At 35.2% G+C, this 25,922-nt stretch overlaps 1 protein-coding gene across 35 annotated transcripts in view; it reads right to left on the bottom strand.

The window, feature by feature from the left end:
• Positions 1-25,922, bottom strand: part of FOXP2 (forkhead box P2) — a 599,458-nt gene that overhangs the window by 516,044 nt on the left and 57,492 nt on the right. For all 35 annotated transcript variants that reach the window (XM_074036641.1, XM_015447961.4, XM_074036634.1 and 32 more), the window contains exon 2: positions 4,923-5,067. The gene's annotated coding sequence lies outside the window, so the exon portion shown is untranslated. The remainder of the gene's footprint in view (positions 1-4,922; positions 5,068-25,922) is intronic.

Here is a 25,922-nt window from a genome sequence, read left to right as displayed (position 1 = left end):
AGTTCAAATTTCCAAAAATCTCTAGGGCAGGGACAAAATGCCACCAGTCTCTTTGCTAAAACATAACAAAAGTCACCTTTGCTCCAGTTCCCGACAAGTTCCTCATTTCCATCTGAGACTACCTCAGCCTAGACTTTAACATCCATATCGCTATCAGCATTTTGGGCAAAGCCATTCAACAAGTCTTTAGGAAGTTCAAAACTTACCCATGTTTTCCTGTCTTCTTCTGAGCCCTCCAAACTGTTCCAACCTCTGCCTGTTACCCAATTCCAAAATAACTTCCACATTTTTGTGTAACTTTTCAGCAGTGCCCCACTCTACTGACACCAATTTACGGTATTAGTCCATTTTCACACTGCTCATAAAGACATAGCCAAGACTGGGTAATTTATGCAGGAAAACAGTTTAATAAACTCACAGTTCCACGTGGCTGGGAGGCCTCACAATCATAGTGGAAGGTGAGGAGAAGCAAGTCATGTCTTACATGGATGGCAGCATGCAAAGAGAAAGCTTGTGCAGGCAAACTCTCATGTTTTTTTTTGTTTTCTTTTTTTGTTTTGTTTTGTTTTTTGAGATGGAGTCTTGCTCTTTCACCTAGGCTGCAGTGCAGTGGTGCAATCTCTGCTCACTGCAAGCTCCACCTCCTGGGTTCATGCCGTTCTCCTGCCTCAGCCTCCCAAGTAGCTGGGACTACAGGCGCCTGCCACCAGACCCAGCTAATTTTTTGTATTTTTTAGTAGAGACAGGGTTTCACCATGTTAGCAAGGATGGTCTGAATCTTCTGACCTCCTGATCTGCCTGCCTCAGCCTCCCAAAGTGCTGGGATTACAGGCCTGAGCCACTGTGCCCAGCCCAAACTCATTTTTAAAACCATCAGATCTCCTGAGACTTATTCACCATCACGAGAACAGCACAGGAAAGACCTGGCCCCATGATTCAATCATCTCCCACTGGGTCCCTCCCATAACACATGGGAATTATGGGAGCTGTGAGATGGGATTTGGGTGGTGACACAGAGCCAAAGCATATCAGTGGCACCAATAGACTTGCTCAACTCAGGGTTGCCACAAACTTTCAATTTGTAAAACAACATAGTTTCTGCAAAGCACAACAAAGTGAACCACCACAAAATAGCATATGCCTGTGGTTGGAATCATACAGTATGCAGCCTTTTCATATAGCTTCACTCACTTAGCAGTATGCATTTAAGGTTCTTCCATGTCTTTTTGTGGTTTGGTAGTTCATTTCTTTTTATTATTGAACAATATTCCCTTTTCTGGATGTATCACAGTTTGTTTATCCATTAGCCTATCGAAAGACATCTGGGATGCTTAACCAATACCCTAAAGTTGTGTGTTATAAATGTTCTTGTGCAAGTTTTTGTGTGAAGTTACGTTTTCAGCTCATTTGGAGTTCAACTCATTTCATACTTTGGAGTGTCATTGCTGGATCACATAGTAAGACTATGTTTAGCTTTGTAAGAAAGTACCAAACTGTCTTTCAAAGTGGCTGTATGACTTTGCATTCCACCAGCGATGAGTGAGAATTCCCATTGCTCCACATCCTCACCATCATTTGGTGTTATCAGTGTTTTGGATTTTTGTCATTCTAGTAAGTCTGTACTGGTACCTCAATGTTTTAATTTGCAATTATCTAATGACATACAATATTGAGCATCTTTTCATATGCTTACTCACCATATGTAAATCTTCTTTAGTTAGGTGTATGTTTAGAGCTATTGCCCAATTTTTAATTGAGTTATATGTTTTCTTATTTTATTTATTTATTTATTTTTGAGATGGAATCTCACTCTGTCACCCAGGCAGTAGTGCAGTGGTGCAATCTTGGTTCACTGCAACCTCCGCCTCCCGGGTTCAAGCAATTCTCCTGCCTCAGTCTCCTGAGTAGGTGGGACTACAGGTGCATGCCACCATGCCTGGCTAATTTTTTGTATTTTCAGTAGAGATGAGCATTCACAATGTTAGCCAGGATGGTCTTGATCTCCTGACCTAGCGATCTGCCCAGCTTGGAACTCCCAAAGTGCTGGCATTACAGGCATGAGCCACCGCACCTGCTCATATGTTTTCTTATTATTTGTAAGAGCTCTTCATAGTATATTTTAGATACAAATCATTTATCAGATACCTGTTTCACAAATATTTTCTCCCAGTGTGTGGCTTATCTTTTCATTCTCTTAACAGTAGCTTTCCTCAAAACAGAAATTTTTAACTTTGATGAAATCCAACTTATTAATTTTTTTCACGGATCATATTTTTGATCTATCTAAAAAGTCATCAGCAAACCCAAGGTTACTTACATTTTCCTCTATGTTATCTTCTAGAAGTCATAGTTTTTTGTTTTATATTTAGCTTTGTGATCCATTTTGAGTTCACTTTCATGAAAGGTATAAGGTCTCTCTAGATTAACTTTTTTAACACATAAATGTCCAGTCGTTTAAGCACTATTTGTTGAAAAGACTGTCCTTTCTTCCTCGAATTGCCTTTGCTCCTTTGTTAAAGATGAATTGACTATATTTCTGTGGGTCCATTTCTGAGTTTTCTACTCTGTTTCAATGATCTATCTATGTTCTTTCAACAATACCCTATTGTCTTGATTACTTAGCTTTATACTAAGTCTTAAAGTTGGGGACTGTCAGTCCTCTGATTTTCTTTTCCTTCCTCAATATTATTTGGCTAACATGGGACTCTTCCTTTCCGAATAAACTCATGAATTAGTTTGTCAATATCCACAAAATAATTTGCTGGGATTTTGACTGGGATTGTGTTGAATATACATATCAACTTAGGAAGAAGTGACATCTAAATACTGAATCCATCTATCCATGAACAGGGACTATCTCTCCATTTATTTAGATCTTCTTTGATTTTCTTTCATCAGAGTTTTATTGTTTCCCTAATATTTATCTTATACATATTTTATTAGATTTATACCTAAGTATTTATATTTTTGCTGTTAATATAAATAGTATTGTATTATTAATTTAAAACCCCAATTGTTCATTGCTGGCATCTGAGAAAGCAATTGACTTTTGTATATTAACCTTGTGTTAACACTAATCACTCACTAGTTTCAGGAGTTTATGTCGTTATTGATTATATGGGATTTTCTACATAGACAATCATGGCATTTGCAAATCAACAGTTTTATTTCTTGCTTCCCAATCAGAATGTCTCGTTTCCTTTTTTTGTCTTCTTGCCCTAGCTAGGACTTCCAGTATAATGTGGAATAGGAGTGGTGAGAAGGAACATCGTTGCCTTGTCCCTGACCTTAGCAGAAAAGCATCCAGTTTCTCACCAATAGATTTTCATAAAACAAACCTCCATGCAACTATCAGATAGGTGAACAAACAGAACGTTTCCAACATACCAGAAAATTCTGGAACCTCCATCTCAATTTACTACCTACCTACAATTTAACTATTATTCCAATTTTGTTATCTTCACTTGTTGCATCCCCAAACACTAAAGTTCACTTTGGAATTATATATATGTATATGTTTCAATTTATATATATATATAAGTTCCAATTTTTATATATATATATATATATAAATTAAACATACTGTATAATTTTGGGGGGGTAGAGGTTTTCCACTCAACTTTGTATTTCTGTAGTTCAGCCATTATAATCTGTGATATAATTTGTTCATTATATTTCTGTAGAGCAGAGAGTCACCAAGATTTTTCTGTGAACGGCACTATTTTCCAATTCTTCATCAGCCTCAAACCATGAATGGGAGCGCACTACTGACCCACCAAATTTAAATAAGCTTTTAAAGTTTCATCATGCTTTTCAATAAGAAAAGTTGTTTCATGTTAGTGAAAAGAATGATAAGTTTTGTAGTATTTCTTCAAGGTTTTTCTATCTAGTTCAATTATTTTCAAATGTTTTGGGCCAGGCACGTGGCTTATGCCTGTAATACCAGCAGTTTGGGTGGCTGAGGTGCGCAGATAACTAGGTCAAGAGATCGAGACCATCCTGGCCAACACGGTGAAACCCCGTCTCTACCAAAAATATAAAAGTTAGCTGGGTGTGGTGGCGCACGCCTGTAGTCCCAGCTACTCGGGGAGTCTGAGGCAGGAGAATCACTTGAATCCAGGAGGCGGAGGTTGCAGTGAGCCGAGATCGCACTACTCCACTCCAGCCTGGTGACAGAGCGAGACTCCATCTCAAAAAAAAAAAAAAAAAAAAGGTCGTCACATAGAACAAGGGATTTCTTCCTAAGTAATTGTCCTAAGACAAGTATTTAGCTTCAGTCCTCCTTCTGTCTACCAACTTCTGAACAGCAACAAAATTCTGTGTTTCTATATAATCATTAATACATATCTTTTAAGTTTTTCCTAACAGATAGGGAATCAGTCTTTCCAGTACACTGAGCCAATAAAATTGATACATTTGTGTAGCAGATTATGGATACAAATTCAGTCCAATTAAATTTCACCATGCTGAGGGAATAAAGAAATTAATGTATCTTTTACCAGGTGGTAGATTCAAGCAGACATATTAAGATAGTCTTATTCTCAGACATGAAGAAATAAAAAAGAAAAAAAAAAAAACAAAGTTTAGAGCAAAAACAGATTATAATGGCAAAACTGCAGATACTATATCAAAGGAAATTTCCTTCTTTTCATCAGAATACTCAAAATTCTCAACAGCTCACCACCAGAAAATACAATTAATATTAATCTATTTTACATTAAATATTATTATTGCAAGGTATCACTTTATATTATGTTAGTAAGTATTGACACAAATCAAAATTTAGAAGTTACAACCAAAACACCTGCATATTTTGTAGAGGAAAAAAATCCAAACAATATTGTCAACACATTATTTCTACTAAAACCTGAATAGCAATAAAAACTGAGGGATGAAAAATATGTAGAATACAGACAACTTACATTTGGAGAGTTAGACTTTAATTCTCTCTCTCAGGATTGAGGAATCTTATTCTTTGTGCTTACAATGCTCCTTTCTCCAGAGTATTCTTCTACTTCCAGGGTAGGTCAGGACAAAGCTTCAACAGACTTCTATCATTTGTTTGATCTAGAGGGAAATTATACTTTTAATCAATTATTACAAAAATGCATCAGTTTTTTTTTCTTACTGTACTGGGGGGCCGAAGCTTCCCCTGTTGGATATGAGGTGAACAGAAATATAAAAATTGCCTTGTTAAACATTATAATAAATAAATCTAGTATTTAAATTAACACCACTAAAAGAAACCCACATCTATCTTCTTTCTCATTTTTATGGCTAAGCAGCATAGCAGGAGAAAATTAATATTAAAAATCTAAATGACTACAAAAGCCTACTCAAATGTATTTTTTCAAGACTTTAACATAATTTTGCAAATCCATAAGTTTGAATGGGCTGGCAAAGACAATTAGGTATCAGATACTTTTACTCAGTTTTTTAATGTCTTAGGGCTGAAGAATTACAGGATGATTAGAAAAGTGTAAAGGAAAATATATTTTTAAAAATTTTAATGGAATAATAAAAAAGACGATTTTAAGAACATGAAACAGACAAAAAAGAGTACAGGGTCTGTAAGACAGTAAGAAATCTGGAATGAGATTTTTTTTAATGGTATAAAGGTTGGGAAACTGCTACGGAAGCAAGGTATATTGTACATCTTAGACTATTTAACCTGGGTATGTTCTAAATCTGGTTTCATCTTAATTCTCAAACAAATTTATAAGATGTAAAAATGCAACATATCCCACCTTTCTTTACAAGAACACAGAAATGTGATATATGAATATCGGACCTTTGGTGAGATGAACATTCATAAATTTAAGAGAACTTGCTCTATATTCAAATTTTATAAAAACCTAAGTTTCCAATAATGGGTATTTTCTGCCTCATTAAATTTAAGAATTAATATAAATATCTTCGGCCGGGCATGGTGACTCACGCCTGTAATCCCAGCACTTTGGGAGGCCAAGACAGGCAGATCACTTGAGCTCAGGAGTTCAAGACTAGCCTGGTTTCACCAACATAGTGAAACCCCGTCTCTACTGAAAATACAAAAATTAGCCAGGCATGGTGACATGCGCCTGTAATGTCAGCTACTCAGGAGGCTGAGGCACGAGAATTGCATGAACCCAGCAGGCAAAGGCTGTAGTGAGCCGAGATTGAGATCATGCTACTTACTGCACTCCAGCCTGGGCAACAGAGTGAGACCCTGTCTCAAAAAAAAAAAAAAAAAAAAAAGATAAATGTCTTCAACATGTGCCATTACCTGGATCATACGCCCTTGCCTTATCTTAAAATCACTAGTATTCCCTTCCACTAAATAATAAACTGGAATTCAGGGGGAACATTTAAAGCAAAATTATATACATACATACACACCCACACACGTATGTGTTTAGGGGAAATGTGTATGATAGCACTTTAAAGTTAGTTTTTGCTCATAAACTTAACACAATATACTGGTGGTATTTATTTAAAAAAAAAAAAAAACTATTGTGAGAAAATAGTAAAATGAAGCCAAAAAACATCTATATCAGAATAGCTAAAATACAAAAAGTAAAATATATGTGGGCAAAAGGGCACCTCTTTAAACCATCATCTGATCATGAATTGATACTTGTGCAATTTTCTTGTTTTTAACCAATGTAAATGATATTTGCAATTATTTACCTGGAATATTTCAAAATTATTTCAAGGTGAAATAAAAACATAAATTTCATTACCAAAGATTAAAGCTATATCCACTGAAGACTAGACTTTGGGATTAGAGTAGGTGTTTTGTTTTCTTTTCTAAAGATTCAACTAATCTTGGCCAAATTTGAAAGCCTTAGTACTGAAACTTATCAACAGGCACTTTCTAGATGAATATATCCACATGGCAGTTCAAGCACAGGTAGTTCTGCTTTAGTTTCCAGAACACAGAAATGGTTTTGCAGTATTTTGGGTCAGTGCAGATCAATGCACATTCCTTTAGGGAAGCTTTTTGAACTGACAAAGGATAAATGATTGACATCAATAACAAATACTTTTTGTCGTCCTGAACTGACATGTCATTTATAGCAATACATATGCTAATTAATGTCACCCATATCTACCAGATGTGTCAGAGGAGTATGCCAGACTCTTCTTCACAGGATATAGCTTTAGTGTGGCTACAATTACATTATCAATATGGAAATGCATCCCTTTGTGATAAAGAATTGAACTATTCACACACACACACACACAGAGAAATATACTTTTTATGATAGAGAAAATCCCACTTATACGTACAACTAGCTGTACTTTTTCTTTTCTCTTGATAAAACTTTTTAAAACAAACTCTTTCTTATAGAATTCAAATACACTATAATCTTAATTCTAAAAATTATAGTATATAATGTACTAAAATACTAGTTGAGGTCTTCACAAACCACACTATCAACATGACACTTTACTATAATACATTAAAATTTAATTTGCAGATTATCACAAGTATGCTGGTAGATCATTAACAACTAGAACTATGTATTAATCATCTTCATTTCCCATACCTTAGGACAGAGCTCGGTATATAGTGGGCACCTTTTTTTTTAAATAAACAAGTCACCAAAATTATGTAGAGTATATATGTCAATGAATTCACCATATACAAAGAAAGAATTACAAATGTCAACTAAAACTAGTCATGAGATAAACCAATAAAGAACTCTTCTTATTGTCTGGTAGTATTGCGGCTCAGAAAGCAATATCCCAAAATGAAGGCCTCAGAAGTAGCCTCAGAAAGCAAAGTTTGTCTCTGATCTTCTGCACGCCTGTCTCTCAGTCCCATTTTCCTCGGAGGCTAGCCACAGAAACTAGAATCCTGCCTCCACAAGGGAAGTCCTAGAAATCAGAGCCCCCTTTCCCCAAAGCTAGTCAAAACCTAAAAATATTACTCTAATTTTTCCCTTACCTTTCTGTGCAATAACTTGCTGTTAAGACTTATCCTATTTGACTGTAGGTCTTCAGATCCCCAGAAAGTCCTGCCCCATACCAGGAAGGAATGCATGCTCAGAGGCCAGGAAGAATCTAGACAGACAGGCCTTGCTGGAGTTCTTCACTCAGTCTATCAGCATTAAATCACACCCTTTTCCTCCAATATTTCTACATAGCTGTGCAGACTTTGTTGAGCCTTTGCATAAAAATAGAGAACTTCCCCAGTATCTTTGGATCTTCATGCTGAAGGCTCCTATGTATGCATGTTAAATAAATTTGTATGCCTTTTTCCAATTAATCTGTCGTTTGCAGGTTGATTTTTTGGTGAACCTTCAGAAGGCCAAGGGTAACTTGCCCCTTTGGCTCCTACAATAGCTAAGCACTGAATAAATGTGAACTATAATTCCAGTGACCATTAGTCCTGGATTAGCTGGGACAGATGTGGTTCATACCTATCGTAATTATTAACAACTATCCCTTTCCCTCTCAAAAGTGTCCCAGTTTGGATGGTAATTTTACATATTCATTCAAAGTATCCGTAGTGTATTATTCATTTATCATTTATTTCTTTTCATAAACAGATTACTGGGGTTTTTTTCTTTTTTGTTACTTTCCATGATGCTGTTACATGAAAAAAAATATTTGGTTGGAATTAGAACGAACGAGATTCCATTCTTTCAACATTAATAAATTCACATAGACCGTCCCAGAGTTTAGCAAATCTTTACATCCTTGAAACTAAATATTTTATTATCAGGACAGGAATAACCTAGCTGAAAAATCCAATGTTACTTCTTAATTCTTAGTTTGCTTAACTCCTCTGCTTCACTTAGCTTATTGTTTACTCTTTCCTTCTCAAAACTCTTCCTTTGCTTTGCATGATACCACTCTTAATTTCTCTCCTAGCTCTCAACCCTGCTTTTTCAGTCTTGTTGGTTACTATTCCTACATGTGCCTCTTCCATCTCAGTTTTCTCAAGATACCATTCTAGCCCCAATTTGTATTCTATTTCTTGAATCAACAACTACTTGTTGCAAATGATTCTCGAACGTATATATCCAGTCCACAACCCTCCCCTAACCTTCACAATCAAAGTACCTACTGGTTATATAATCTCCTATCTGGTCCTTTATCCTTCAGTCTTAACTCTCTTGAATCCATACTACACACCCAAACTAAGTTTTTTTTTGTTTCTTGTTTTTCTGAATGTAAATCTGATAGTATTGTTCCCAGACCAAGGAAGCAACCAACAGTTACGGAAGGAGTGAACATCTGCAGAAAATTCCAAGGCAACATAAAACGGAGTGAATCCAAACCCACTAGAATAAGTGATCAGTTACTGGTCTCTCATTTGTAATCCCAACTTATTTCACCTACAAAAATTTTTGCAAGTAGTCGTTAGGTTTGAAGGCAACAATCACCAGAAAGAATAATATGATAAACATCACATACATCATGAGGGTCACAAAATAAAATACCTAAAGACAAAAATATTAATTAGGCTAGGTGCAGGATAAAGTTTCATGCTACTATGGCAAAGTCTCTGAAGAGGTGGTGATTTTTTCTTTTGTTTTTTTTTGTTTGTTTGTTTTTTTGAGACAGAGTTTTGCTCGGTTGCCCAGGCTGGAGTGCAGTGGCGTGATCTCGGCTCACTGCAAGCTCCGCCTCCCAGATTTAGGCCATTCTCCTGCCTCAGCCTCCTGAGTAGCTGGGACTACAGGCGCCCACCACCGCACCCGGCTAATTTTTTGTATTTTTAGTAGAGACGGGGTTTCACCGTGTTAGCCAGGATGGTCTCGATCTCCTGACCTCGTGATCCGCCAGTCTCAGCCTGCCAAAGTGCTGGGATTACAGGTGTGAGCCACCGCGCCCAGCCCGAGGTGTTTTTTTTTTAAGCCCCATAAAATTACTGCCATTACTGCTTTGTAAGAATGTAGGTTTAGTCTTGCCAAATCAGAATTTTCAAGACAGACTGGTAAATCATTTTGTGTGTGCATGAGAGAGAGAGTGAGACAGCGTCCAATTTTTAAGATTTAACAACTAATTTCATATTTTAAAAAAACAAATAATACTTGCAAGCTCTGTAAAGGACATGGACCACTCCTTTCTTTTTTAACATGAAGGCTAAATGGATGGGCTAGCTTGAGACCTGACAACCAAGTACAACATGGTTTCCAAATAAAAGTCTGGTTTGAATATTGAACAATCAGTAAATACATTTTGCTATACAACACACTTACATTTTGACAAAATATTTGCTATTTACTTTTAGCAGTTTAAAACATCCAGTAAATGCAATTTTCCATCCTCTTTTGCTCAGCTGTCTTCCACTGACTCTTAAGTATCTTCATTTGAATATTCTGATTCTGACTCTTATTCAAATTAATAATGACTGATTATTTTCATTTCCATCTCAAGCCTTCTTGTTTGTTTTTTTTTAAATATTGTTGTTTCTTAAATATATGCCAAAGCATACTAAGTATCTCTAGAAAGCATCTTAAAAGCAGTCTCTCTTCTACCTACTATTATAATGACAGTTTTTCCCCTTTACTCCAATAACAATTTCAAATTCATATCTCTCACATCCACCAAATGTCTTCAAATATCCGTCTCATCATTATCTTTACAGAATATATCAGACCTACCCTTTGCAAATATATAACATGTTTTTATAGTATGTTAGACTGGCATAGGGGGAGGTGGGGGAACACATATAATATTTATTAAATTTAATATATGTGACTTCAAATCACGCATATATTTCCCTGGTGCCTCTTCCTACAAGTGCATCAACTAGGACAGGGAGGGGCTCCTCAATACATACCAAATAAAACTTATTAGCCTAAAACCTAAGACCCTTCATTCTTAGGACTGAATTTGCCTCTCCTTTACTTTGTTTCACTTATCTCTACATTCTAGAATCAAACTGAACTATTAGATATTTGCTTTGATTTTTTTTAGAGTCTAAATTTGCTCCACTTAGGATGTCTCTATTTTCTCAAATTCTATTTGTTCAAATGTTACCATACCTTTCAAGCCTCAATGTAATTACCATTAACTCCATGAACTCCTCCCCTATTCTCTTAGCCAGGAATATGCTACTCAAATAGCATTTTCTCTACAGCTCCCCTCTAAAAACTGTCCACATAATCTATTATGTAATACATTTGTCCACATACCTGATTTCTAACATTTAATTTAAAATTATTTGAAAATGGAGAATATATTATTCATCTGTGTCTTTCTTAACAATGTAGCTTTATCACGCAGAAATTACTGAGTCTTTTGACAAGGAATGGTATGGAAGATAGAGGCAGAGCTATAGTATAACTCAAAGAAAGACAGTTAAGTCCTTCCTAATCTTTTATCTTCATCAATTGCAAGAAATAATTATAACTGCCATTATTTCCAAATAAATACATCTTTCAAAAATATGTCTCATGCCAACCAAGTCATTGGCTTTTATAAAAAACTTACTAGAAAATCTATACTGAAATTGTCAAATAAAACACGTGGTTTTAAATAACTTAAAGTTCTAAGTCAACATTAAAATTTAAGATTGTTTTTCATGAAAATCATGTTACAATTTCTTTTAAATGATATGCTAAATCTCTTTCCTAAGGCCCACTACATACAATATGAAAAGTAAGATTAAAACTAGCATACTGTCAACTAAAAGTCAAGTTTGAAAAATATTGGAAGAAATTTTTTCTCAGCCAAATATGAGTACCATGACCTGTGACTCAACCCCAGGAGATCCTGAGAATATGTGCCCAAGTTGTTGACCTTTGCTTGGTTTTATACATTTGAGGGAGACATAAGGCATCAATCAATACATGTAAGATATACAATGGTTTGGTCTTGAAAGGTGGAACAACTCAAAGTGGGAGTGGGTCTCCTGGTCATAGGTGGTTGCAAAGATTTTCTCATCGGCAATTGGTTGAAAGAGTTATTATCTAAAGAACTAGAATCAATAGAAAGGAATATCTGGGTTGAGATAAGGGGCTGTGAAACCCAATCTTTTATCATGCAGATGAAGTCTCCAGGTAGCTGGCTTCAGAGCTCTTATTGTTACAGTGGGTAGCTAGTCAGACAAGAGCAGAGAAGGAGAGAGCTCCCCTCCCACACGCACACACACCAGAAATGTCAAGCAACCAGTAACATTTCAAGTTATTGTTAACTGTCTTTCCAAAATAATAACTGGTCGCAGCCAGCACCAGGAAAATGCAGTCTCCTGATAGAAAAACCTAAAACTGGTGATCAGCAGCTTCCGGAAAATATCTCAGGAGATGGGTGAGTGGGAGGAAGCATGCGCATTAAGAGGCAAAATGGCACAGGTTAACTGGTGTATGACCTTGTAGTAACACTCAGACTGGTAAGGGAAGAACGCCTCAAGTGAACATGTGTATAACCTCAGTAAACACACTGCACATGCTCCCCTCCCAAGTGTTAGCAAGCCACTGTGCATGCAGACAGCCCACACCAAGGGAAGAGTCAGGGGAGAAGAGATGTAAACCCCCAGAAACATGCTGACATACAAAACTCCAAGTCAAAAGGTCAAACCACACATTTGACCTCTCAAGTCACCCACTTGGCCCTCTTCTATGTGTACTTCCTTTCATTCCTGCTCTAAAACTTTTAATAAACTTTGACTCCTGCTCTAAAACTTGCTCTGTCTCTCCTTCTGCCTTATGCCCCTCAATTCTTTCTTCTGAGGAGGTAAGAACTGAGGTTGCTGCAGACCCATACAGATTTGCTGCTGCTAACATACTTCGGTGGCACATGACACAGGTAATTTCCACTGCTAACATTATCAGACCTAAAAAGGTGCCAGATTCCTGGATAATTCTCTCCTGCATCAGGGAAAAGACCTGAAAAGGGAAGGGGATTTCCTATAGAATGTAGCTTTTCCCCACAAGAGATAGCTTTCCAGTGCCATTTCAAAATATGTCAAAGAAATATATTTTGGGGTAACATACTTTAATTTTTTGAGGGTCTGCTATCTGTCATGTGATGCTATACTAGAGTCACGTTGGAATTTGGTGTCTTATTGCTACACAGTCTGTTTTGTCAGTCTTAAGATCGCTGTTTTAATGTTAATGCTGAACAGCTGTGCCTGAATTCCAGAGGAGGAGGATATAATGAGGCATGTCTGATCCCCCTTCCCATCATGGCCTGAACTAGATGTTCAGGTTTACTTTGGAATGTCCTTCCTGGATGAGAGGTGGGTCCATCAGTCAGTTGGGGGTCTTAAAATTTTATTTTTGGTTTACAATACCCAATATATATACAGTCATCCAAGTGGTTGTTAAGAGTCAGGAAGAGGAATACTAAGTCATTTTCTATATTCTATTAATAACTGTATTAGCAGCCAATTTTAGAAAATGGAATATTTACATGAGTTATTTTACGGAAAAAAAACTTATCTACATAATCTTTGGGTCAAGATTGGTACCTGACATAAAGCAGACTGTCAATGAATGATAAGGATCTTCTAACTGGGAAGACTCTGTGAGCCTCTGGTTCAACCCCCAACATTTACAGAAGAAATTCACAGAAGTAGTTTCCCCAGAATCTCAGAGGGTATGGCAGAGACAGGATTTTACCTCAGGATAATTGTCCTAAATCCAGCAGTCTTTTCTTTTGGAAATCCAAATTTACTCACTATTTAGTTTATATATAAATATACACATATAGTATTTAATTTCTTTGAACACATTTCAAAATACTAATTTCCATTAAATAATACATTTAATCAAAAGTAGAACATACCAATATTCTTTGTACAAGTTGTCCATAGACTATGCTTTAAAGTTCACATTAACCATTTCACTTACATATTTACACATGTTTATGACTGTAGAGTCAAATAAGGGTATCAAAACTATAAAACGAATAATTTTCCATTCTCAAAAAGGCACAACCAGTATCAGCATCAATGGATTCATACTTAAAGGAGATGTACTTATACTTATTTTTTTAATAATTTCTGAGTAGTTGATGATTGTTTATTAGCTTGTTTATGATGCAGAAAAAAATCTCAGAGCAAATAGGCAGGAGAGATGGAAAAACAAACAAACAAACAAAAAAAAAAAAACCCACCTTATCTATATTGCCCTGACAACTGAGTTTGGACAACAGTATTTTCTAAATGTACCCTATTCAAGGCTAGATATGTAATTACCTTCAGTTCATAGTCTAGACATTAATGCTTTCATAGTATTTAAGACTCCTTGTAACACGCTTGCAGCTTTAAGTAAGGAAGGCTAAATCTTGACCAGATAAATTAGCAAAGAATGCAATAAAAGCTGCAATAAAAGAACTTTATCCTACAAACCTTCAAGTTGCTGCTAAATGAGATTTCTTTGAAATGCAGATCAGTTGAACTAGATTAGTGAATTTTAGCTCCTGTCAACATCATAACAAAATACAAATACAATTGTTCACTGGTCTTATCTCCATGCTTCCATCTGCTGCCTTGTTATTTACTTTCCTTGATTTACTATGCAGATCTAAATAAGGCACATCAAGGAGGGCTTACAACACAATGGCTTCTTAAGCTTTACATCAAGGTATTTGAAACTGAAGCCAGGAAAGGGCTGCCATCAAAGACATATCTCTAATGAACTTCCATATCAGAGAAGGTTTGGTATTTAATACTGCTGTGAAAAGAAAGAGCTACAAATCAGAATGGCCTATGAAAGAAAATGCCTACAAATCTTGATGAGATTAGCACCTCTGAGAATTAATATCCCAATAAAAATGATGTCTGGTACATTGAAGAGTTAACTTCCAACCTTTGCAAATATAATGCACTATGTCAAGAGCAGGGAAATCATTTGACAAGGTTAAAAGGTCAGGAAGGAATTTTTAATTTCCCCCCAAAGCTAGAAAATGATATTTTTTATTCTTGCTCGTAGTAACTCCATGTCAGAAGAAACATACTTAAACACAATTAACACAATTAACAGATTTGTAACATTACTTTCTATGTCATAAGCATTTTGCACTATTGTTCAAAATGGAAAACTAGGAACAACTACACAGTAAAATAATGTAATCTAAAATGACAGCATGCAACATTTGTTCATCAATTCTAGTATTTTCCTTTTCTTCCCCCACAGCAATCTATGGCAACAGAGAGTAAAATCTTCTGTCATTTTGCAAATCCTGAGGTGCCATTTTTATTTTATGCCACTACCCTTTTTAAGAGATACAGATAAGGAAAAAATTTATTCTACTCTTTCTTTAATCTAATTGTGTTTTCCCAGATTTATTTCTAATATGCTAAAGTCAAACAAGACAATAATTCACAAACCTAATGTGAAAGTTTCCAGCAAACTCTGCTTGCATTACTATTTGACAATTTCTTTCCCATAAGCAATAAGATCTATAAACAAATAATACTATTTTTCCTAAAGAAAACATTTCAATCATTTATGTCATTCTATAGCAAGGGAAGATCCCACAAGCATATTCTGTTCTGTGGATCAATCAGTTCCAAACCAAAGTAGACATGTTGTCGACTCCAGTGCCTGGAAATCCTGCTGCAGGCTCACCAGATGATGAAAACTGAGGTATGCAGTGTATGGGGGCCCCACATGGCATTCAGTAGCTTCTGGGCATGTCAAACTTCACAACTACCCTACAGTCAATGACAGCAAACACCTTCCCCGTTCTTGCCTCCAAACATACACTTGCTTCTCTACCCTCCCTCCAAATCACAGGCAATCTTCCAAAAACAAAGCCCCAAACAGAAGCAACCTCCCTTGACTACACAACAGAAATCACAGTTGTCTTTTTGCTGGATTTCATTTCATGTAGGCGATGTTCCAGACTTATTTACAACCACAAGAGACTGTTACCTCTTCTTGTTTAATGAAATGACAAAACAACAGATTTGCATATGCAAAAGCAGGTGCTATAACAGGTTTGACTACTCTTGACCTAAAGCATGTAAAAGAGGTTTATTTGCAACAGCTGTCTCAAAGGTATTGGTGCTCTGATGGGCAGTCAAACACTCTACCATCTGTAGAAGTATGTGCTCAAAATGACAATCTGAATTCAAAACTGATCAACAGATCTTCCCTCATCTTTATCCATATGTTGAAATATTAAGATGTGCACATACTAGTCTATTTTACCTATCAGTCACAGATAAGAAAACTAAAATTAGAATGTTGACATGTAAAAATTATGTGTTCAATAATGTCAAAACAATTTGTTTCATCATTGTGCCATACAAACTGTAAGATACCAGATACTGTATTTTAATTATAGTATTATTTTATATAGTAAGTTTTCATAGTGCTAATAATCCCAATTGCTGGGATAATGGTCAAAATAACTACTTTCTTAGATTTCTGCTACTTTATATTCCTTAACTATTTTTACATTCAAGCTGTAGTTTTAGATCTTGAAAATAATGAAATCGCGTGCACTAGTTTCTTAGTCTCTCTCACTTTTAGTTTCAATTTAGACAGGTACATTTTTCCACTGAGATTACTGTTTTCTTTTAGAGAAGAGGCTACTTTTCCCCTTCCACACTAAAGTCTGAACATAACCTCTCACTGAATGGAATGACTTGTTTTTGTGTTATGTTTGCAGAAGGTAGCACCATATGCCCCAAGCTCCAAGTTGGATGCTCTTTCTATGGTCTAATTTGCTTGTCAAAAGATGTTACAATCACAAATCTACAACGTTTAGATAAACTTAGTATTGCATGAAATAAAACACAATTTTTCTCACTTTCTTAAAATGTAACAAATTGATCTCTAATAAATGCAAAAGGTTTGTAAAGTTCAAATGTCTAAATTATAAATAAAAGAACATGGCATCACTATTGAACAAAGAAAATTACGCACACACACAAATTCTCTCTCTCTTACATAAGTTTAAATAAATTCTCTACAATTAAGAACAAAAACCTTGTCTCCTTTTTGAAAAAACAGAGCGTATGCAGTGTCCAATTTTCAAGCTGACCTAAAAATAATCAACGACTTCTTAAATAGAAGTTTCACAAAAATAGTCATTTTTATTTTTGTGAAAATCACAATTCATTATGAAAATTTGAGTGAAATATAACTACTTATGCTAAATACTTTTGCAATTCAACTGTATATCTCTGAAATTTTGTTTTAACTTCCAAGAAGATTAAAATGTTGCTAGTATAGTATTCTTTTGCTTGTTTAATTATGATTTTGCCTATTTGCTTTTTCATGATGAGGAGATGGTATCTGACCATGGGAAGGGGGAAGGAAAGTCTATACCTGCAGACAACTGGTTTGTATTTTTCCCTTTTCCCTTTTTGTTTAGTTACTTTAGCATTTAAGAATTAAAATACCATTTAGAGAAAAAAAAATGGTATTCAGTGGCCATTTCTAACAACTGAGATGAGACATTATGACCCCTTCAAAGCTTTTCCAAATTTTTAAAAACTAAAATTATTTACTTAATAGGTTGTAACTGCCTTTTCTCAGCCACAGTAATCCATCATGTGAATAAATATTTAGACAATATTTTAAATGTGTACAATGTACTTGAGGGAATGCCACAGTTCCAGGCTGTCATGTAAATACAATATGATCAAAAACATTCTGCTTGTATAATAAAAGCCCAGCTAGAAACACAGTATTTCAGCCAAAGAGAAAATTGATATCTAGGAAAACCACAACAGTAGAAAGTGACCACCAGTAACATAATTGCAATTTTAAGAAGTTTTGAAAGTTTTCTTTGGTAAAGAAGACATCACATAAAGAATATATATCTATTTTAAACAGCTATTAACATTTCTTAAAAATTTGCCATTTGTGAATAAAGATGATATATGCATTTAATAAACAACATAATGCAGCAAAATAATACTAATAATAAAGTAGCACTGTATCTACTATCAGGGAACAATTTCCAAGGCTATTAAGTGAAAAAGCAGAATACATCAAAGAGTATATATTGTTACTATTTGTAGAAAAAATGTATATAAAAAATACATTTATGTTTATATATACATTTACTATTTCTAGAAACATACCAAGACACTGGTTTTAGTAATTTCTCCTTGAAAAGTGGAAATGGATAATTAAGGCAATGCTTCACAATCTTTTTAATGACAACACAACATAGAAACTGATATCAATTATTAAACTGCACATCAGGACAAATGGAGGGCTAACTTTCCCAGGCCCCACCCTGCTTTTGTTGCATGCTAAAGAGATAACTATCTCTTCATCTGGACTCTAAAGTAATTGAGGCTCAGCAGGCTACAAAATACTATGTATTGTCTATTTTTTTTTTTTTTTTTTTTTTTTTTTTTGAGGCGGAGTCTTCACTCTGTCGCCCAGGCTGGAGTGCAGTGGCACCATCTCGGCTCACTGCAAGCTCCGCCTCCCAGGTTCGCGCCATTCTCCTGCCTCAGCCTCCCGAGTAGCTGGGACTACAGGCGCCCGCCACCGTGCCCGGCTAATTTTTTTTTTGTATTTTAGTAGAGACAGGGTTTCACCGTGTTAGCCAGGATGGTCTCGATCTCCTGACCTCGTGATCCGCCCGCCTCGGCCTCCCAAAGTGCAGGGATTACAGGCGTGAGCCACCGCGCCCGGCCTATATTGTCTATTTTTAAGAATTAAAGTAAAATCAAATAAGCCAAATTGGCCATATAAAGCTTATCAATGAAGATGAGAAACATATTAATATATCAATCTTCTTGCAGTTTAACATCTTTAAAAATTAGCACCTGCTAGAAAATCTAATTGAACACTAAATGGTATTCACCTAATCCCTCAATCTTTCTAATTTAAAGATGCTGCTGATAATAATATAATGTTTACCATATACATCAAGAGTCCTCAAACCAAATTTCCTGACTCTGTTTCACTACATCATGATGTGTTTTACTATGTCCTTAGTATTTCAAGAAATTAAAAGAAAAAAAAAAATTAACTCAACATGAGGGTACTAAAATTGAGTCAAATTTTATCCATGACTCTGCTATATTTTATTTTTTACTTATTTTAACACATACTTACATAAAGCAATTAAGTCGAAGGCTTCACTTGTTAACTCAAGAAGCTCCAGCTGATGTTCATTTCTTTTTTATTTTAAAAGATAGAAACAATTGATTTTATTACTTTAATGAACACAGTTTGTTTGCTAGAAACAAAAATATTTTTTAAACAGGGGGAAATTGATGATAAAGTAACTTTCTGATGGTAGTTAAAGGGCTAGTAGTGCTGATGTTAATCTGACCTCAGCAAATAGTGCAGGTGAGCTAGAAGGCACTTTTTGTAAAGAAAATAAGATTTGAGTTTATTTCTACCTCTCACAAGGTCATTCTTGTTTGCTTTCATAGTGAAACCATGTAACAGCTTTTTTATTAATTTGTATGGAAACCTTATTCTAATAATCACACATTACATATTGGGCAATTATTTATAATATTATGTCAAATGATGGAGGTATTCCAAGGAAAAAGAAGTCAAGACCACTGTTCACAAGTAACTGGTAAAAGAGGAGGACTCAAACAAACAAATCCAGGAGAAAAAGTTCTACATGGCTAGAAAAAAAAAAAAAAAAAGGAATACTTTTTCCAGTAAGAAAAATGTCTGATGTTCCATGAAAAAAGGAACAGAATTCAGTGACATTAGGATATTTAAGGAGTTCTTAATATTGACTCCTACTCTGTCTCCAATGCTTAATCATTCAAAAATATTTGCATGTGCACCATGTTCCAGACGCTATGTTCAGCACTAAGAATTCAATGATTTAGCCAGCGATAAGCTGTATAAAAGCAGAAGTAAGGGCAGGGACAGAGAACACTTGATGTCAAATATTAACTACATGGAAAGAGGAACTGGAGAAACTACGGACATATGGACAAATAACAAGTAATAATCCAAACAAGGATGAAAACCTGAACTAGAACAGTAGAAATGGAGATGAAGCAAAGAGGACAGATGTGACTTATCTGTCCTCTTCTTACGTTCCTTTTTCTTGATCAATCACAAAGTGAAATGGACACTGATGTCCATTTCACTTTGTGATTGATCAAGAAAAAGGAACGTAAGAAGGAAAACTGAAAATGACTTACAGGTTTTCTGGTTTCGTTATATGTGGTTGATACCCATGTCTTTCAACAAAGTAGTGAATATGCAGGAAAGCAGTTTGCTTGACCTCATTCTTGTCTTACTTGTCTTTTATTTCAAACTATACTTCCAGGGTAAACTTCTCAAGAGAGCGAATCTCTAATGGAAAAAATCTTCCTCTGCACCAACTAATGCAAAACTAACCTTGCCTTAGTTGCCAAATTATTAATGAGAGCATTTGGGCATGTAAATATGTCAGTGGGAAAAGATTGAAAGCTACAGATTTCAGGTAGAGAGGATAAGTGAAAGTTGACTACAAAGGACAAAAGAGAACAGCCAAACGTTAGAACAGTACCAGCAAGAGTATTACAGAAATTAAGGGAAAAGAAAGTTTTTAGAAAGAAAAAAGATAAATCATGCTACCTGTTGCAGATTAAAGCAAATTTACCAATATTTTAACCATCAAAAAAATACCAGAATGAGAAGACTCTATTAGAGAGTTTAGTTCTTTCTAAATTAAATCATAAACTCAAAGTAACTCCCTTCAACTTCTGATGAGATTCTTCCCCCAATCCCCACAATTCACACAATCACTTAAAGGATATACATTGGTGGGGCTTTGCCCTAAGAGATAAAGTGTAGTATCAAGCTGTGCTCAATGATGCTAATAGTCTTGGCCTCTCTGTGCAGTTGAATGGCTTATAGAATAACACTTGATCCCCTCATTTCTATCTAGGAGAAAAAAGAAGAGCTTCTAGAGGTGATACTGATTAAGTACAGGTTATGGTACCTACTGTGTGGCAAGGCTCAACCATATAAACAGTTTTGAGAATTCTATCCTCCTTTCTCTCCTCCCCTTCCCAATCTGGGTTTCCACTGCTCCCAAATACTCAAGGTAGGAGTTATTCTCCTTGACTTACTTCCTCTTAAGATGTAGGCAGAAAAGTCAGGGATGAGGGGAGGCTAACTACTAATGAGATAAACTAGCTCATTTTTCTTTGGAAAATATGTTTAAATTAAATTATTATTCTTTTTTGGTTTTACAGACTAGTATCAAATTATCATTTCACTGGCAATACTCTTTGAGCAAAAAAAATATATATACTATTTATCATACAAATATAAGCATATACTTTTGGCAGACACAACAGGTTTTGTAGGAGCCTTTTGGTGCATGCAGTCTGGGTATACCCAGCCTAAGCTTGCTTCTCTGGGGGTGATGGTTGCTGACAGGATCAAGGGTACTCTGTCTGCACCATGTCTGCTTTAAAGTAAAAGCCTTGTTTTGTATTTCACTATGTCATGGTTCTAATGCATTTCCTGCCCTCTGCACGAAATCATATCACACTACAAAATATAATTGTGTTTACAACTGGAGAAGAGAAATCCTGGGGACAGCCAAAGGAAAAAAGTAACTGTTATCAACATACAAAAGGCTATCAAAAAGAGAACTTCATAGCATTTTACAGTTTGCAGAATCCTACCATATAAATCATCTATTTGATCCCTGTAACAACCCCATCTTATATATGTGTAAAATGAATTAAACAACTTAACCAAGAATAAACTAACAAGTGGCTCATTTGTGACTGAAATCCCAATCTTCACATACCAAGTCCCATGCCATTTTCTCTATACTATTCTACCTAAGGAATATTTCATGTAATTTCTGAATATTCAGTCAGTGACACTGACTTTTAGAGAACCAGATTTTTGCTGGATTTAAGGGGCTTTGTAATTGCTAAGATTATTCATCTATACAACTGGTTACCACAACAAGTAACAATGAGTAGAAATGGTTAGGCTGAAGCTAGGTGGCCATCTGTCAAGCTGGATGTTGGACTGGATGACCTTTAAGATCCTTTCCAATTCGGAGGTTCCATGACTGTAGGGTGATAATGATGCTGTTTCAGCCTGTTGCCAAGTAACATGTCTATTGTTTTTCCTGCCTGTCACATACAGCAATGGCAACAATTGTTTTCCTCCTATGCCATGACAAATTTATGTCATAGTATCATATTAGCAATTAGCATTCCTGAAGTTTTTTACCTTTACAATGTTCAAATATATTCTAAAGATGCTGACAAAATTTAATCTTAAAAGGTGTGAAAATAAAATTATTCTGATGAATGACATCCCCCAAAGCAATATCCCTGATCTGTCTCCTTTGTTTTCTTTTCCAACTTCATCGATCACATCCTCTTCAATCTACCATTGCCTGTACTGATTAACAGAGTGACTCATTCATTCATCCACTCACTCATTCTATAAACATTCATTGAATCTATGTGCAGAGCATTCTTCCAAGCTAAGAAAATAAAAAGTGAGGTTTAGAACCATAATAGCGAATGGGGTCATACGTTAGGGAAATCAATTCAGGTCAATTCAACATGTACTTTTGCCTAGTGTTCCATTATTGGAACACTAAGCATGTACGAGTTATTTATAGCCTACTGCTCAAAGTCATTACCAAAGTCTAACTTTTCACTCATGTAAAAATTCAAAAAAATTGCAAACTCTGAAATTACAGCTAACAGTAAGGTTACATGGTATCTAGTTTAGATCCCCCACCAAAGAGGACTAAGTTGGTTTCTGAATCCAGCTAAACTGGCTAAGTCTAGGAGGTACAAGTTTCATTTTATATATATATATTTTATATATAATCTTTGGTTATAAATCAAATGAAACCCACCACTCTACATAAAGTACTCAGTGTCAGACATAAACACATATAGAATATATATAGAAACATATATGTATGTAAAGAATGTTTTGCTACTTTAAAATACTTTAGTCCCATGTCAAAAGATTTTGAATAAAAATGTAAATAATGTTTGCATAAAACTTGAAGAATTTCATTTTTCTATACAATTGAATAATTTAAAATAGAAATTTTTAAACAGTAAAATTTGCTAAAATCTCATCACTTTAACAACTTTATTGTCTCTCTATAGAATTGCATATATGTTCTCGCAGTTATTACCCATTCTGTATTACTTAAATGTTTGGTTTTTAGAAATTAAGCATTTTAGCCTTCTTCAGTAAAACTGTAGAAATGGCAAAGCTATAGTCGGGTGTGTGCCTGTAATCCCAGCTAGTGGGGAAACTGAGGCAGGAGAACCACTTGAACCCGGGAGGTGGAGGTTGCAGTGAGCCGAGATCGCGCCCTGCACTCCAGCTTGGGCAACAAAAGCAAAACTCCATCTCAACAACAACAACAAAAAAGGCAAAGCTACTATTTAAAAATAACTGCCCAATATTCAATTATTCAAAGCTAACTGTTTCAGAATGTTTACTATTTGTTAAAATAAGATGTAAGGTCTAAAATGGAAGATTTATTGATCATTTACATAAAAAGTTAAAAGCAGTGGACTACTGATCAATGTCTTAATTGTATCCTTTATTATTAGTCAGAAAGATAAACTTCAGTTTATAAAAGAGTATTTTATTTGAGTTCTATAGGGGTAAGAGCACACATTATTATTATTCCTACTTTACAGAAGAAGAAATAAATTTAGAGGGCTTAAGATGTCATGGAGAATAGGTGGTAGAATTGGTACTCATTATCAAAACTCCATGTGACATTTTTAGTGCTCAATTCCCTGTTTTAATCTAATGCTGCCATCCCAGTAGTTCAAAGAATTTTATGTAGACCAACTCGTGTTTAAAAGTCCTTTTAGCAGCTCAGATTGCTCCAACAAGGCAACTAATAGAAGAGTCAATTTGAACATTAATATAGTTCAGTAGATAATAAAAAGTGTTCTTTTCTTAGTTTATCATCCTTTCGATAACATTTTAAGAGCTCTGTTGTATCATATTCCTCTTGTACTCAAAATAAACAATAGATAACATAATATTTTGCTGTCTGTTCATTGATGACTCTTTCCATGTAAAAATCTTTGGCTACATATAAGTATAAACATGTTCAGAATTCTGAACACTTCTGAACTAGCACAGCTCTCTCAGGTGAAAAATGGGGAAAAATAATAATTTTAAGGGGCTTAGTTTAATAACTTACATATCACAATTTAAACTCTATAGTTAATATTTTAACATATCAGAAAATATTTTGGTATTTAAAAAAATAATACCCGACATGGTTAGAAGGTCTACTATTAGAAAATTTGTAACAAACTGCTTGAGGTTTAAATACTTAGGAATTAAGAACTAAAGATGATGCTCATATTTACACATGTAAAATGAAAAAGTCATCCAATGTAATACTAACGACTATTAAAACATTTAAATGTCACACAATCAAGTAAGTCAAAGGTTTATCTGATTGCTCAAACTGCTTTACACTAGAGACAGTAAAAAGATGAACAAAATAAACTATGTAGTTTAATGTGTAAATATACTGTTTCAAACTGGTGAACTATATGCCATAAACCAAAAAGAAAATTAAATAAAAATACAGAAAGTCCTTGACTTACAATGGGTTTACATCCTGATAAAACCATCATAATTTGAAGATGTTATTGTTGAATACACCAAATCTACCAAAAATCATAGCTTAGCCTAGCCTACTTTTAACATGCTCAGACACTTAACATTAGCCTGCAGATGGGCAAAATCATCTAACCCTGAGTCTGTTTTATAATAAAGTGTTGAATATCTCAAATACTGCATTTGATCTTTGCACTGTGGGCAAAGATCAAAATTCAAAAGCTGAAATTGGGCAGGTTTGCACCATCCTCAAATCAGTAAAGTATAAGTCAAACCATCATAAGTCAGGGATGGTTTCATACCATCATGAAGTTAAAAACTATTAAGTAGAGCTAGCATAAGTCAGGGACCAACTCTAAGTTAGTTTGGTTTTCAAAGCAAAAAAAAAAAATTAAAAATTAAAATAATCATTTGTGGTGTACAATTAATGCTGTTTTCAAATATTTCTGGTTTTCTGCTTTTGGACACATGGTAGGATTATACTTTCCTTCTTTGAAATCATGTGAGGCTGTGTGAATTACTTTACCAATGGAATGTGAACAGAAGCTTTAGAAGCCAGCACTGTACATGATTCACCGTATTCTCTTCCTGCCGTTAAAGTCATAATGGAAGTATACATTAAAATGAAGCTTCTGACAACTTAGTTTTCTTAGTAATTACAACTAGCAGAGAAACCTAACAACCTGTATTGAAATTGTAACCTCAGTGAAAAATAAACTATTGTTGTATCAATCCAAATAGATTGGGGGTGAGGGGGCATTGTTTGTTACTACAGAATAACCTATCCTAACTAATATGCTAATTTATATTGTTCTTTTTTTTAGGAGCAAGGGCAAATTATGAAAGAAAAACTCAATCTCAAGAGAATCTAATCACAGGCTTTATAATATTACTATGATAAATTAGGCCTTTTAAAGTACAGTAGTACTAAAATGTATATTTCAAAATGGTAAAAAGCTTCTAAATGATTTGGGGGATATTGTGGGACACAGTTGATTTCTCCATCCAAGTTGGAAGTAGGCTATTATTACTATTATTATTGAGACAGGGTCTTGCTCTATCCCCCAAGCTGGAATGTAATGGCACAATCACAGCTCAGGACAGCCTTGACCTCCTGGGCTCAGGTGATTCTCCCACCGAAGCCACCTAAGTTGCTGGAACTACAGTTGCATGCCACCACACCTGACTAATTTTTCGTATCTTCCGTAGAGACAGGTTTCGTCATGTTGCCAAAACTAGTCTGGAAACCCTGGACTCAATCAATCTTCTCACCTCAGCCTCCCAACATGTGGGGATTACAGGCGCGAACTACCATCCATGGTCAGAAGTGAGCATTAAATGTTTTCTTCTCAAAATGCTGAGTTCTCAAAAATATCTCAGATTTATATTTAATCTTCTCTTTCCTTAATAGCATTATCTAATACTTCAGCCTATATGTTAATA

The sequence above is a fragment of the Macaca fascicularis genome, chromosome 3, assembly GCF_037993035.2.
Source record: "Macaca fascicularis isolate 582-1 chromosome 3, T2T-MFA8v1.1".
Classification (NCBI taxonomy): domain Eukaryota; kingdom Metazoa; phylum Chordata; class Mammalia; order Primates; family Cercopithecidae; genus Macaca; species Macaca fascicularis.
This window is presented reverse-complemented; position numbering and strand designations above follow the sequence as displayed.